The sequence below is a fragment of the Triticum aestivum genome, chromosome 4A (genome assembly GCF_018294505.1).
Source record: "Triticum aestivum cultivar Chinese Spring chromosome 4A, IWGSC CS RefSeq v2.1, whole genome shotgun sequence".
Taxonomy (NCBI): Eukaryota; Viridiplantae; Streptophyta; class Magnoliopsida; order Poales; family Poaceae; genus Triticum; species Triticum aestivum.
The window spans coordinates 369,624,295-369,637,698 of record NC_057803.1 but is presented as its reverse complement, the minus strand read 5'-3'; the positions used below and the strand labels follow the sequence as shown (position 1 = coordinate 369,637,698).

The following is a 13,404-nucleotide window of genomic DNA, read 5'->3' as shown; positions in this document are numbered from 1 at the left end:
AACATTCACATAAAAATTAATGGCAACCTGCAAAAAACCTCCCGCATCCATCCGCAGACACGGATGCGGGGGGCAGGCATCCAATGCTAGCTGCATACAGTTTCAAAACAACTCAAACCAACTGGACATAATTCGTGCAAACACGGCCAGAATTCATGCAAACCCGACCGGATTTCATACAAACCGAATGTAAACGGTTACATTTTGGAAATATTTTAACAAAAAGTTAATACCATGTGCACGTACTGTCGCACGGAGCAGCACTCCCATGACACAGAAACACTACACTAGGCTATGGCTGTCAAGGATAGGGTGCTCTAGGATAAAGAAGAAACCGGGCACATCACCGGTTGTACAAGCCAGTGAAGCGTCGGCGGTAGCCTTCCTGGGACCCAAGCGGTGTTGGTGTACAAAAGTAGGGGCTCTCCTTTTGACCCCTTTACTTGTGCATGGGCAGTCAGAGCCACGCGCCGCGGCCACGCTTAGCAGGGCAGAGGAGGGAAGCCAGAGAGAAGCCGAAGCACAAGACAACCAAGGCGACGCCAAGACCAGAAGTGCAGGAGGGCAAGAGGGCGAGATGGACTCCCTCGGCAAGATCCTTGCCGAGGCGGCCCCCCGCAACCCCGGCAAGAGCCTTGCCGGGGCAACTTGCCCAACACCAGCAGAGTGAGCCACCCTTGAGCCCACAGGCTCCGACCCAATCAACTACATTGGGACCATGGCTCGGGAGGCACCTTCGTGGTGGCATGCAGATCTTTGTCAAGATTATAAACACACAAGATCAGATGAGGATTAGAAGACGATGACCCTCAGCGGGATCCTCGCCAAGGAAATCAACAAGACCCCCGGCAAGCGTCTTGCCGGGGACGACTGCGACACCACGGCAAGACCCTTGTCGGGCCCCAGGCAAGGCCCTTGCCGAGGACGCTAGCAGGGCCACTGATAGGCCCACACCAGCCAAGACTCTGCCGCCGTTCGCATGCAGCTGCCAGCCCAACCAGCTGGGCAGGCACCTGCGTGGCAACATGCAGCTTCCAGGCCAAATCAGCAAGCACCCGCGTGGCGGCATTGCAGATCTTCATGAAGGCCCTACCACCGCGCCATCTCAGCTGCCTGCCTGCCTACCACTACACCACGACACTCAAAGTAGCGTCAAACAATCTGCCGGCATAGGTCACCTAAGGCCACACATTTAGTGTCGATGAAGAACTTTGCCGACGGAAAGGAGCTGTCGCCTATAGTCTTGCCGGGAAAGGTTTTTACCGATAGATAAATATATGCCGACAGACAGTATGACAGAGTAGGTGAGGTCTACGCCGACAGACATTTCTACACCGACAGACATTGTTATGCCGACAGTTCATCTGACAATGTGGTATTCCAACAGATATTGCGACGTCCATAGCTATTCTGACAGTTCGTCTGAGTTATCCCAACAGACTGTGTGACACCCAATACTTATGCCAACACACTTGTTGCCAGGGTACTACATTTCAGCACACATGGAAATGCACCGTGTGTTAATACAAAAATCAACTTCATATTATTCAATTCATGTGAAGTACACGGTACATAATATTCAACTCATCACAAGATACCATTGGCCAATGCATTCATTCAACATATATAGAAGATCCATTAATTTTCTTCACTCAAGTTATCTACAACCATTTAGGAAATACACAAGTTTGACATGTAGGATGTGGCCTGTTACAAAATATGATGATCAAGTTCCTAAGAAACCAATTGTTCTTTCACTTGACTGCTACAAAATACTACCTCCGTCCCAAAGACACTTATTTTAGGAGGGGGGAGGGGGTAGTATGGAAGGGGCCAAGTCTTTGATCACCAAGTCAACATCAACTTCCATATGACGAAAATGTGTCAACCATGTTATGAACAAAAGTGATCAGCAGAACATCATATATCATCTTGTGGGATTACTTTCTGCCATTTGACCCTGAAAAAGAACTCATATGTTTGAGAATCATAGAAATACGATTTTTTTTTCAAATTTGTGAGTTGTCTACAATGAGTAGTTTCTAGGATTATCCGCACATAACTCTAGAAAAAATCATGCCTACATTTACTATGTGTTCTTGATTCATCTGTAGTCCATTTAAGTACTAAATGCTCTCAGTTAATCTATCTACAGGCCACTAAACTATTCAGACCTAGTATAAATATTCAGACCTAGTATTAATATTCACATCCATTAGTATAAGCAAGAACAATAGATTCTCAGTGATTGTGATCACAAACAGACTGAGAGTACAACATGCCATTTTGCCGTCATTATCCTTTATTCCAAGGAAATATCATTTGATTTTTTCCTTTTCTAGTACAACTATGTGGCTATCATAACATGTAACTTCAAAAATTCATGTTAATAAATTCTGGATGTGTGAATATTGCCTAACAAGATCAAAAATCATCGCCTCATACATGGCAGCTAGGTAAATTAGACGGTGATAGATGGTTGCCTTCAATAGAAAATTAGAGGGGTCGATCCCACTTGCATACCATATACGTTTCTGCCCTTCTGCTTGCTAATATCCTAGGTACAAAGCAGCCAAGCAAACATCAACTTCCATATGACAAAATGTGTCAACCATGTTCTGAACAAGAGCGATCACGATAACATCTTCCATCAACTTGTGAATTTGCTACTTTTTACCATGTCCCTACAAAAGAACTAATATGTTTCAGCAATCTTAGAAATAGTAGAATTTTTCAAATCTGTGAGTTGTCTTTGAGTCCAAAGGTCTAAGAAACAGAAGATGTACAACATATTGGCTTGGTTAAAAGGAAAGTAAACAAATACTTGATTGCATGGCCTCTCCAATAAAAACTATGCAGGTCTTTTTTCTGCACTATGAGAACTGAAATATAAAGCATATAAAGAGGCATTTATTCTCTACTAAAAGATCTAAAGAATAAAGCCAATAATCTCAGAAAAGATTGTACGCCCTCTATAAAGAAATATAAGATCATAGATTACTAAAGTAGTGATCTAAAATATCTTATATTTCCTTACAGAGGGAGTAATAATGCAACAGTTTGGTTAAAAAGATAACCTTATTGGAACACAAACCAAAGTCAGGATATCGCCTATCATATCACAAAATGGATTCGTATAAAAATGTCTGAACTCACTAATAACCAAAGTCTAGGATCCATGTACCATCGTTTAGAATGGGGCCGATGAGTTGCAGGAATAGAGTATACAAGTTACAAAAAAATACAGCATATAGTATATAGAAAACAAGCACAACTTTTTTTACACTCAACTTCTCAGTGTAAAGATCAGTAAAATGTGAAGGCTTAGTAGTGTGAACAATACTTGGAACCTTTTTAAAAAATAAAGACACTTTCAGTTAAACAGTAAGTTTGTGTCTACATGTAAAACTATGTCAAATCCTTATCTTGGAACTAGTTTGAGGCATTGAATCAAAGCTCCAAAACAGAACTTTTAGCTGAATATTAAACAGATAGCAATACTCTAACAATAGAAAAAGAAATCGAATCATGCAGGGGAGTTGGATGTGTTTTACCCTTGAACACTGGTTGTAGCATCATGCCACCAGTCTACAAGACAAATCTCTGAGATTCACCTTTCCTGGCACATACAGATGGAGTCGAAAAGCTTGTCTTCCTTGTAATGATGCCAAGGCCCTGGGACGAAATGCAAAATGAGGCTCTAACATTACAATAATATAGCTAATACAACTAAAGTATACTTTCACTTAATTCCATATCTTGATTATTTGTTATTTCGTACAATTTATAAATACATAAATTATGAAATTTAAAGTACTGAAGGTACTGCTAAAACAATAAACTAACATCGTGTTCTACTGAAAAGCATGAGTACATGAATTCTAGGCTTATCAAGAAATGAGAACAAAAGAATGATGAACCTTGAAACTTGGATGGACAACTATCTTTGAAATATTTTATGAGCAACTATCCTGAAAATAGTTCTATCCGAAACAATCAAAGAAATGCATTGATAGGAGCAGAGTAGGAACTACAGGAAGTTGGGCTACGCTTCGGTGATGTCGTACATCAGGGATGATCCAGGTAAGCTGGGCCTTTTTCATCCTGATACATAACAGCATTTGGGGGCCCCTAGAATTGGGGGTCCTGGGTGGTCGCCCACTTTGGCCCCCCTTTTCGACGGCCCTGAATGATGCACACCCAGAAATACATAGGAATCACAAAAAAAAAAAAATAGTAATCTCTTGCAATGCAAATCCATGGATTATGCTGACAATAGTAAAATGAGTTAACTATTTAGTAGAAGGAATTTTCTAAACTTCAGAAGAAACGACAACAGGATGAACATTAACAAATCTAAGGGAAATGAAAACCCAATTCCTAGTTTTAACTTTGGGCCATGTGTGGTCATGTGAATGTTTTCATTCATTCAGCAATGCTAAAAGAAAGACAAATATGTAAACATGCATGTTTTCATATTAGGAAGCTACACATATTTCAGTTATACACAATGCAGACTATACATTCTCGACTATACCTCGCTTTCTTCCCCCAAAACTGAATCATTCAAATAATCTCCAACTGGTAAAATTGGAAATGTTGAGATTAAAAATTAAAATGCAGAGCAAGGCATTAGATTGCAGACATTAACAATCAGAATATCGTACAATATACAACACTTGCTTGGTGGAGGAGCTCACCTAGAGCTTAGGCCCTCTGTCCATCATCTAGGCAGAGGAGATGCATCATGACACCGCTCTGTATAAAATGTATGGTGATAAGCAAAGGGAAGGCCCAAGGAGTGAGGACAAGTGGAGAGCACAGGCAAGGGATCAGACCTGCTGCAAATTCATGAACAAAAGGCAACCCTCTACTCAGTATTTGTAGATGCAGGTTCTTATCAAAGTTAATACACAAACCATCTGAGACCATCAGTTTCAGCTTACTTAAATTATGAAAAATGACTTATATATATATATATATATATATATATATATATATATATATATATATATATATATATATGTAATTATGTATTAGTCAGATCTACCAATTGACCAAAAATGGGAGCATGTTGTTTCACTTAAATATATTTATAGACACATTTGTTTTGTGTGCTCAGTAGGCAAAAGGACAGGCAACATACATGTCCCTTGAAGCAACAATGCCAACGATCTGTTCTGAAATCGACGACAGCTGAGATAAGGTTCCTAAAGTTGATGATATGATATGGAATCATCTTGAGTAATAGACAGCCACACCATAGCCGAAATTATCAGCAAGCAAAAGCCACATTTCAGTTTTGAAGTAAGCAGACAAAATCTATGAATAAATTTGACAGTTTAGACATAAACTTGTTCAACCTAGATAGATCTAATGGGCAATCACACTTTTGGATGGAAAAACGAAACTAACCTTACCTGCAAAAACCAAATTTGGAAACAGGGTAGGACAGAGAGGGTGGGGAAGACGTTGCCGGTGGTGGAAGAGGGACAGCGGAGAGTCTCCTAAGCTGCAGCCTGTGGGGCGGCCCCTCGGAGGTCGTGGGGGCGGGAGGCAGGTTGTGGCCAGAGGCCGTCGCGGCGCGAGGTAGGTTGTGGTCTGGGGAGGTGGTGGCTCAAGGCAGGTCGTAGTCTGGGGAGGTGGCGTCGCGAGGCAGATCACGGTCGGAGGACACGACGGCGCGAGCAAATCAACTGGCAGGTTAGGGGCGATGCCAGGGAACCAGTGGGCGACGGCCGCCGCTAGGTTAGTGGACAGCTGGGCGGCACCTCAGGCTGGGGAAGCGCAGCTGGATGGGAGCTTCGGGAGGCGTCACCCGGGGTGGGAGGGGCAGCGGCGTGACAATATCGGCCAAGAGTACGGTGGTGGTGCCTGGTGGTGGTGGTGGCGGCGGCGGGGATTTTTGTTAGGTTTGTGTGTGGCGTGAGAGGTGGACAATGGGCTTGGGTTGTTGGGGAGCGACTTACAAAAGAGATTTGCTTACAAAATATCTGGATTTTGGGCCTCGCCCGCGCAGGGGCTCTTGCCGCTTGATATTTTGTATGTTGTTGGCGCGGGGATAGAAATTGATGGGCCAGGTCTAAGAAACGCCGACACTCTTTCTGTCGAGGCGAACTGCCGACACATAATGTATCAGTATAGATGGTATATGCCGACACATTTTACGTCGGTGGTCATTGAGCCATTACCGACACATAATCTGTCAAAAAGCCTGCATAACACTGACAATCGGTGTGTCGGCATAGTTTGAGACAAAAAGAGTGTCGGCCTTGTGTACTTATGACAACAGATGCATGTTGCTAGTGTGGTGTCGTGGTGTAGTGTACATGGCGCTGCATGCATGCTAGTCTAGGTGCGTGTCGAAGCGAGGCGAAGCGGCAACGGACGGGACGAGCCTCGTTCCGGTCCCCGATAAAGCTAATGGACACCTAAGTAGCGCATTTAATGCACTTTGTCTCGTAATGCCGTGCGATAAGCTCGTGCACTATAGGCCTTTCCACCTCCCGTGTGCCACTGCGGCAACCCCTTTTTCCTATGAAAGGAGGCCCGAGGCAACCATGAGGGGGATTCGCCTTTTTGGAATGGCACTGCCACCGTAGCTAGTTCAAAAAGCTCAAGAACACTCAATACAACCACCAAAGCAGGACTTGGGTCTTACGCATCCTTGCTACCTCTCGAGCTTGCGTTGGATTTCCCCAAAGAGGAAGGGATGATGCAGCAGAGTAGCGTAAGTATTTCCCTCAGTTTTTGAGAACCAATGTATCAATCTAGTAGGAGGCCACGCTCAAGTCCCTCGTACCTGCACAAAACGATAGCTACTCGCAACCAACGCGATTAGGGGTTGTCAATCTCTTCACGGTCACTTACGAGAGTGAGATCTGATAGATATAATATTTTTGGTATTTTTGGTATAAAGATGCAAAGTGAAAGGTAAAAAAGCAAAGTAAAAGCAAAACAAGATTAAAGTGATGGAGATTGATATGATGAGAATAGACCCGGGGCCATAGGTTTCACTAGTGGCTTCTCTCAAGAGCATAAGTATTCTACGGTGGGTGAACAAATTATTGTTGAGCAATTGACAAAATTGAGCATAGTTATGAGAATATCTAGGCATGATCATGTATATAGGCATCACGTCCGTGACAACTAGACCGAAACGATTCTGCATCTACTACTATTACTCCACTCATCGACCGCTATCCAGCATGCATCTAGAGTATTAAGTTAAAAGCAGAGTAACGCTTTAAGCAAGATGACATGATGTAGAGAGATAAATTCATGCAATATGAAATAAACCCCATCTTGTTATCCTCGATGGCAACGATGCAATACGTGCCTTGCTGCCCCTTCTGTCACTGGGAAAGGCCACCGCAAGATCGAACCCAAAGCTAAGCACTTCTCCCATGGCAAGAACTACCAATCTAGTTGGCCAAACCAAACGGATAATTCGAAGAGACTTGCAAAGATAACTAATCATACATAAAAGAATTCAGAGAAGATTTAAATATTATTCATAGATAGACTTGATCATAAACCCACAATTCATTGGTCTCAACAAACACACAACAAAAAGAAGATTACATCGAATAGATCTCCACAAGAGAGGGGGAAAACTTTGTATTGAGATCCAGAAAGAGAGAAGAAGCCATCTAGGTACTAACTATGGACCCGAAGGTCTGAGGTAAACTACTCACACTTCATCGGAGAGGCTATGATGATGTAGAAACCCTCCGTGATGACGGCCCTCTCCGGCGGAGCTCCGGAACAGGTCCCAAGATGGGATCTCGTGGATACAGAAAGTTGCGGCGGTGGAATTAGGTTTTTGGCTCCGTCCCTGTTTGTTTGGGGGTACGTAGGTATATATAGGAGGAAGAAGTACGTCAGTGGAGCTCCGAGAGGCGCGCCCTAGGGGGGGCACCCCCCACCCTCGTAACCGCCTCTCTGATGCCTTGGCATAGGGTCCAAGTCTCCTGGATCACGTTCGGTGAGAAAATCACGTTCCCGAAGGTTTCATTCCGTTTGGACTCCGTTTCTTCGAAACACGGAAACAGGCAAAAAAACATCAATTCTGGGATGGGCCTCCGGTTAATAGGTTAGTCCCAAAAATAATATGAAAGTGGAAAATAAAGCCCAATATAGTCCAAAACAGTTGATAATATAGCATGGAGCAATAAAAAAATATAGATACGTTGGAGACGTATCAGGCATCCCCAAGCTTAATTCCTGCTCGTCCATCGAGAACGGCGGTGAAGCCATTGACGTCGACCTATGATTTTGGCCCCGTCCCTGTTCGTTTGGGGGTACGTAGGTATATATAGGAGGAAGAAGTACGTCGGTGGAGCTCCGAGAGGCCCACGAGGCAGGGGGGTGCCCTAGGAGGGGGGGCGCCCCCGACCGTCATGACCGCCTCTCTGATGCCTTCGCGTAGGGTCCAAGTCTACTGGATCACGTTCGGTGAGAAAATCATGTTCCTGAAGGTTTCATTCCGTTTGGACTTCCTTTGATATTCCGTTTCTTCGAAACACTGAAATAGGCAAAAAACAGCAATTCTGTGCGGGGCCTCCGGTTAATAGGTTAGTCCCAAAAATAATATAAAAGTGGAAAAATAAAGCCCAATATAGTCCAAAACTGTAGATAATATAGCATGGAGCAATCAAAAATTATAGATACGTTGGAGACATATCAATCCTCGCGACCCGAACCTGGGTAAATGATTCGTGTGCTAGCTCCTAAACCTGCTCTCCTCATGACCCCGCGCCCGCCGACCGTAGAAGGGATCCCAGTGATCCCATAGGTGTTGTTCCCACCGACATCTTTGGCGCACCAGGTAGGGGGAGCGCAATTGTAAGAATCTGGTTTTGCAGCCGGCTTAGCAGTTTCTCGTGGCCATGGCTTCCGGAGAAGAAGACGGGGAAGAGAACGACGCCGCCTACAAGCACAAAGGACGCCGGTGCAGGGACAGGAAAGCTAAGTCATATGAAACTTTAAGCAATTTCCTTTTTATATATGAGGTTATTGTCCTCGAAGGTCCTGCCCTATGTATGAAAGCCTGCACGCAAAGGGGCCCTTCCACAATTGGCAACGCCCTTATTCTGTTTCGAGTCTGCTCAACAGCTCAAGCGGTCGCGTCGAGAGTGGCAGGGTAGCCTTCCACAATTGGCAACGCTCTCGATTCTGACTCGAGTCAAGCTCGACAGTTCGAGTAGCCGCATTGAGAGCGGTAAGGTGACTTGCCGGGCAGCAAGCATGACCGACAGGCTATTGGGGATCCATCCCTGTGGGGACCCCGACTCATAAGTCGTGATCACCGAATGCACGTGTACACTGATCCTAGAGATCAATGCTCACTGAACACACAGAAGCTGAATAACATGAGTCTTACATCCATACTGTAAGTGCATCTAGTGCCACCCCTAGTTGGTTTTGGAGTATTGACGACAAACCTAGTTGAGGGACTAATGTGTTCGTGAGAATTGCAGGATAACACAGGTAGAAGTCCCTCATTGATTCGGTTTTACTACCAGAGATGACCCCTAAAAATGTATGAAGACATTGAAGACAAAGGTGGTACATGAAGATATTCACTCTGAAGACTATGACAAAAGAAGACACGTTATGAAGCATATGGAGCTCGAAGACTTAGATCTTTTGTAGTTCTTTTTCTTTTGTGTTGAGTCATAGGAACCACCGTACTGTTAAGTGGGGTCCAGGAGAACCAGTCAGAATGACTGAAGTGATGCCTAAATCAAAAACCTATGTCTTCGAGTGAAGACAATGAGAGCTAATCTTGACCAGAGCCGGACAAGCCAGCTTTGCTTGTAGCCCAAGTAAAGTTGCCATGAGAGTTTGAAATCTGACCGTTGAGACACGTGTCAGTTCCTTAGTGACCCAGGGTCATTTCGGACAAATCAGGTTGGGTTGCCAAGTGGCTATAAATAGCCCACCCCCACAACCATAAACGGTTGGCTGCTCAGATTTCAGTGCACGGCTTTTGTCGTTTGAGAGCAACCCACCTCGAAGCCTTTGAGAGAAAATTTCTAGTGAGGAGAAAAGCCCTAACCACCCAGAGCCAGAGTAAATTGGGCATCACTTAAGTCTTCTTGTGTGTGTGATCTGAAGACTTATTACACTTGAGGACTGTGAATCCTCCAGACGGTTAGGTGTCACGTTCAGAGCATCCAAGAGACATTGTGGATTGCCAGTGAATGAAGTATGTGAAGGTTTGGGAGTCTACCTTGAAGACTTATCAGAGTGATTGGGCGAGGACTAAGTGACCTTAGCTCAAGGAGAATACGGTGAGGACTTGGTGTCTTGAGCTGCGTGTTCAGGACTGGGTGTCCGGGACTGTGTGTCCTAAGGTTTAAATACCTAGCCACTCCAACCATGCGTACAGTTGTCACAGCAACTGGAACTGGTCCAACACATCATTGTCTTCAACGAGTCACTGGTTTAATCTTCACTTCCTTTTACTTACTGATACTCATTGTGAAGCCATTGCATGCTTGCTATATCTTTTGTCTTCACAACGTAACTGTATGATTTGTTTGGCTTCATAACTTCTTCCTACCTGATCCTTATTACACTGCAGCTACTTGTCATTGTGCTTTCACTCTGTTGAATACTTGACCATGGCTTGCCTAGTGTAATCTAACTTCCGCTGCATAGTGATAGGCATATCTCTACTGTTTGTCTTCATAACTTCCATGTTTTGAAGACTTCAATAAAAATCGCCTATTCACCCCCCTCTAGTCGATATAATGCACTTTCAATTGGTATCAGAGCAAGGTGCTCCCTTGTTCTGTGTGATTCGGTTTAACCACCTAGAGTTTTAGCTATGTCGACTGCAGGGATAATCAAAGTCTCCACTGCGTGCCCCGTCTTCGATGGAACTGAATATCCCTACTGGAAGAATAAGATGCGCATGCATCTTGAAGCCATTGACGTCGACCTATGGTATGTCATCGAGAACGGCGTTCCCAAGGCTGGAGAAGGTGTCACTGCTACTGATGTCAAGAAATTCACTCAACTGGACTCTACTGCCAAAAATATCATCTGTGGCCATCTGACAAAAGGACAGTATGGCCGTGTGAGTGCCTTGAAGACATCCAAGCTGGTCTGGGACTGGCTCTCCAAGGTCAATGAAGGCATCTCAACCCAGAGAGATCAAAGAATCAGTGTTCTTCGCAACCTCTTCAACCGCTTCAAGCAAAATGACAATGAGAATGTCCAGCACACATTTGATCGGCTCACTGACATCACAAATGAGCTTCAAGCCCTCGGCGCCACTGAGATCACCAAACATGAAATCGTCAAGACGCTGCTGAGATCACTTGATAGTTCATTTGACATCCTAGCCCTGATGATTCAAGAATGTCCTGATTTCAAGACACTCGATCCGTCTGACATACTTGAGAGGCTCAACACACATGAGTTTCAGCTTTCTGAGAAAAGAGATATCTACGGTCCAAACTATGGGCGAACTCGTGCCTTGAAGGCAAAAGCTGTTTCCTCATCTGAAGAAGAATCTGACAGCTGTTTTGATGATCCTGAAGACATTGGAAGAGAACTTGCAATGCTAGTGAAGAAGTTCCAAAAATTCACCAAGAAGAAAGGCTTCAGAAAATCTTCACGATCAAGCTCAAGGAATGATGAAGCTTCTGCTCATGACTACAAGAAGAAAACATGTCACAAGTGCAAGAAAACTGGACACTTCATCTCTGAGTGTCCACAATGGGACAATGAGAACAGAAGGAAGAAGAAGAGCAAGGAATATGATTCTGACAACAAGAAGAAGAAGAAATACTCAAAGTCTTCTTCCAAGTCTTCCTCAAAGTCTTCATCACACAAGAAGAGCTCATCTGGCAAGGCACGTGCATTTGTTGGCAAGAAAATGGATTCAGAGGAGGAGTCCGCTTCTGAGGAGGCAGAGGTGGAGTCTGAGGAGGAGTCTGATTCTGGCATTGCAAGTCTGACTACAGCATACGTCGCCAAGTCCATCTTCAACACTGAAGACAATGACTGCATCACCGACATCGACGCAAATGACAAGAACGACTCCACTCCTACCTACTGCTTCATGGCACGCGGTGCCAAGGTAAACACACGCACTACTCGCTATCAAACATCTAGTGACGATGACTCTGACTGTGATTCAAAACCCAGCTACAAAACACTTGCTAAAATTGCAACTGAACAACAGAAAGCTATGGAACATATTCAAAAACTGTTAGACAGAAGCGATGATCTGTTGGGTGCTGAAATGACTCGATCTGAATCCTTAATTGAAGACATAAAAAATCTTCACGTTAAGTATCAGGAACTTGAAGATCGTCTTGATACTCTCTCAAAAACTCATGAAAAGCTTTCCTATGATTATCTTCAAAGGAAGCAAGAGCTTGAGAAATTGAGAGCGGCTCATGAAGATCTTCAAAAGGAAAACGAGTCACTTCGCTCCGAACAGATCAGTTCCGCTCAGGAAGGATTTGAACCACCATTTCTTAAATGCATTGAGCGTGATAATGCTACTTCTGTTGCTGAATGTTCCACTGCTACTGCTGTTGCAATATCTTCAACTATTGATGTGATAACTAACCCCTCTGCTGAGGATACCACTGTTATTGCTGATGAGAATGCAAGGTTGAAGACATTGCTTGAAACAGGGATGTACAAAATGTTGGGGAACGTAGCAGAAATTCAAAATTTTCCTACGTAACACCAAGATCTATCTATGGAGAGACCATCAACGAGTAGAAAGGGGAGTGCATCTACATACCCTTGTAGATCGCTAAGCGGAAGCGTTCAAGTGAACAGGGTTGATGGAGTCGTACTCGTCGTGATTCAGATCACCGATGATCAAGTGCCGAACGGACGGCACCTCCGCGTTCAACACACGTACAGCCCGGTGACGTCTCCCACGCCTTGATCCAGCAAGGAGAGAGGGAGAGGTTGAGGAAGACTCCATCCAACAGCAGCACAACGGCGTGGTGGTGGTGGAGGAGCGTGGCAATCCCGCAGGGCTTCGCCAAGCACCATGGGAGAAGAGGAGGAGGGAGAGGGGCAGGGCTGCACCAACGAGAGATCAAATCGCGTGTTATGGGCAGCCCCATGCCTCAATATATATAGGGGGAAGGGGGGCTGCGCCCCCTTTAGGGTTTTCCCACCCCCTAGGGGCGGCGGCCAGCCTCCAGATGGCATCTGGTGCGGCGGCCAAGAGGGGGGGAGGAGTCCATCCTCCCCAAGGCACCTCGGAGGTGCCTTCCCCCTTGAGGACTCTTCCCTCTAGGGTTCCCTAGGCGCATGGGCCTCTTGGGGCTGGTGCCCTTGGCCCATGTAGGCCAAGGCGCACCCCCTACAGCCCATGTGGCCCCCCGGGGCAGGTGGCCCCACCCGGTGGGCCCCCGG

The 13,404-nt window shown here is 45.1% G+C and overlaps 1 long non-coding RNA gene across 30 annotated transcripts; it reads right to left on the bottom strand.

The window, feature by feature from the left end:
• Window positions 1-1,612: 1,612 nt before the first annotated feature.
• On the bottom strand, window positions 1,613-5,981 carry LOC123086119 (uncharacterized). Of its 30 annotated transcripts, none has more exons than XR_006440472.1 (7): window positions 5,421-5,981; window positions 5,147-5,322; window positions 4,701-4,841; window positions 4,068-4,581; window positions 3,555-3,675; window positions 2,524-2,684; window positions 1,613-1,960 (listed from the first exon to the last, which is right to left on the bottom strand). It is a non-coding gene; the product is annotated as an uncharacterized lncRNA (long non-coding RNA). The 30 variants fall into 30 exon arrangements; XR_006440471.1 differs by having other exon boundaries at window positions 5,147-5,239; window positions 5,421-5,978; XR_006440474.1 differs by having other exon boundaries at window positions 4,701-4,838; window positions 5,147-5,239; window positions 5,421-5,978.
• Between the last annotated feature and the right edge of the window lie 7,423 nt (window positions 5,982-13,404).